Here is a 3005-nt window from a genome sequence, read left to right on the forward strand (position 1 = left end):
CATTCTTCAGTGCCTATTTCCAAAAAGAAATAAAAAAGAAATGTTTTGGCTTCGGTTTCTAAGATTTTTGTGTTTGTATTCAAAACATCCATTAAGGTAAGAGTTTACGATGAAGTGTAAGTTGGAAGTTTTGAGGTTGTATCAGATCGTTTGTATGTTACTGTCCTGTTAAAAGTTGGAGAACCTAGCCTGCCTGGAGAGTTTTTATAATGTGCGGGTTCTGTTGAGATTTCGGAATGCATATTTTATTTCACTTGCTTTGCTGTATTCATTCATCACCAAGCACTAGTACAAAACAGGACAGCTCAAACGGTTGGAACCGTTTGGGAAAACATAGTCCCAAACGGTTACAACCGTTTGGGCGAAAAAAACAACCGTTTGGGCTAAAGCCGTTGGGGAAAATTCTACCCTAACGGTCACCCAAACGGTTACAACCGTTTGGGCAAAATCCCAAACGGTTACAACTGTTTGAGATTTTGCCCAAACGATTGTAACCGTTTGGGACTGTTGGAAACCGTTTGGCCAAATGTTAGCCCAAACGGTTGAAACCGTTTGGACAGTTTTTCGCCCAAACGGTTTTAATCGTTTGGCATGTTTAGTGTCCAAACGGTTTCAACCGTTTGGGCTATTTATTTTACTATTTTTTAATTTTGGCTTCTTTATTTATCTACCGTTTATATACACATCTCACACAATAATTACTCAACATCTCACAATGAAATCAAAATATTCTCAAACTTTGCTAAATATCCATTGTTATATATTCATACACAATGTTTACTTAATATACAATATTAGAGACAAAACATAAACATACACAATGATAACTTCCAATCTCTCACAATGAAAAGCATCTAATATTATATATTTGTCTCTAATATCCAAAATGTCCAACATCTCTCACAATTTCACTGGCTCGAGTTAACCCGAGAAGCAAGAGGTCAAGTACCAGCCCATAATATTGAACTACAAAAGAGGCAAATTGCAGGCCACGAACGAGACCATATGAGTTTGTGCAACCCATATCCTCGTAAGATAACACCACATTGTTTTTAGCAGTCACGTAGTCCGCAATGCTGTGATCAAGCACCAACCTTAGAAGCCTGAAAATGGATACAAATTATCTATCAGCATGACACACTCAAAAGAATTATTAATACTTATAGAAGATACGCGAAAAATATTACCTGTTCAACATGGTCAAATCAATCTTCTCAAAGAACTTCTCAGAAATTTGTTTGAAGCATCACAACACATTGCCCGTCACTCGTATCCCATACGCCCAGTTATTGATACCTTGGCACCATTTATATACGAGTAGAGGCGGTGGTTCTGAATCAGCAGGTTTAATCCAATTTGGGAAAAGATGTCTCTTGTCACCTTCATACCATAGATACTGATCTAGGTATGCATCTGTTATTTTCTCTAGAGGCTCAACCTCATATACTGGAATCAGATAGCTATACAAATCCATGAACTCGATGCCAACCTGAAAAATAATAATAAGTCAAACAATGGAAAACCAAATTAAAAGTTGAAACAATCTAATAAACAACCCCTGGAATGAACTAAGCTTACTTCTTTGAAGGCCCGTTGTGTAAGTGACGCTTTATCCTTGACAAAGCTTCATGAGGGTTATCATACGCCTGTTCAATAAGACCCAATTCTTCCCTTTGTAACTGGTTCAATCTCACCGCCACACTGTATGATTCTTTTAGCCTTTCCAGAGCAAGGATGAGTAGCTTAGTACCATGCTTGATTGACAGTGGAGGGAAAGGTATAGGAGAGAATTTTCTTGATTCTAACCAATGCACAGTAGTTGTGTAGATGGCCACAGCTTCTCCAGGAGTAATAACATAATGACCATCTTTCAAATAATTATGTTGTCTCTCCTACAAGGATGAACATGATAGGATGAGAATTAACATGCTTAGAAAAGTATTTCCTCCTAAAACATTGCCTATAAAGACACATCATAAACAAATCTACAATCTGCTTTAAACGCAAGAGAAAACTGAAGAAATACTGCAAATTGTGATAAAAAAATTATAAAATGACATTCTTGTAAGATGCCTTTACAGAGACTCACTAATAGTTCATACAGCAGGAAATATTGTTACCTGCTCAGCCTTTAACCAGAGACGAGAAAGTCTTCCTAGATTCTTCCGGCAAACAGTCTTATTAACTGTTGCACCCCTTCTAATACGCTTGCGATTATAGTGTGCAACATTAGTCCACCAATCTGCCTTAGATTTTACATATTGAAGAATCATATTCTCAGTGGGGACTGAAGGCCAGGAACCTGCAGAGAACTGAAAATAAGCTAACCAAACACCAGTAATAAAAAACGAAAAAAAGGGGAAAAAGAAACTCTTAATACCTTCCAAGGGGGCTTAGAGTAGAACTTCTATATTGGCTTAGACTTCAGAGGTTGTCATTTCGCAACATTATTAATTTCATGGCAAGCAATTGGTGTATTGGTCACTTGCTTTTGTGCTATCTAGTTGATGCCATCTTGGTAGGACAGCAACCGGATCAAAATTACAAAAGATGAATAAAAATAGAGAAAACACTAATAAATGGCCGCAGGTAATAAACTAGAGTTTTATTCTACAAGAGCTCTTCTCTACATCCAGAGAAGAGTTTTTTGTACTAAAAAACAAATGGACAAAAGATAAAATAATATATTTTAACTGAAAATAGAAAAATGCAAAAAACTAGAAAATATCCTTCTATTAGAAAAGAAGATCCTCCATATCAATTTTCAGCGAAAACAGAATTCGCTTACCTCTCCAGATTGGACGGTCAAACACTGTTCGAAATAGAAAGAAAATCTTTGACCTTGATTTTGAGCCCAAAATGATAGAATTTTGCAAATTCGGCAAAGGACACATAAGTTTCCTTTGACATTCTTTATGATCTTGACGATTTTGTGAGTTCATCGAAACAACTGGTCTTTTTCATAATTCTGAGCTATTTGAAGTTCCTCTGATCTTGATCCTTAC

The 3005-nt window shown here is 36.5% G+C and overlaps 1 long non-coding RNA gene across 1 annotated transcript; it reads right to left on the reverse strand.

The window, feature by feature from the left end:
• On the reverse strand, nucleotides 744–1846 carry LOC109832374. Its single transcript, XR_002244734.1, has 3 exons — nucleotides 1579–1846; nucleotides 1188–1489; nucleotides 744–1103 (listed from the first exon to the last, which is right to left on the reverse strand). It is a non-coding gene; the product is annotated as an uncharacterized LOC109832374 (long non-coding RNA).

The sequence above is a fragment of the Asparagus officinalis genome, chromosome 3 (assembly GCF_001876935.1).
Source record: "Asparagus officinalis chromosome 3, Aspof.V1, whole genome shotgun sequence".
NCBI classification, from domain to species: Eukaryota; Viridiplantae; Streptophyta; class Magnoliopsida; order Asparagales; family Asparagaceae; genus Asparagus; species Asparagus officinalis.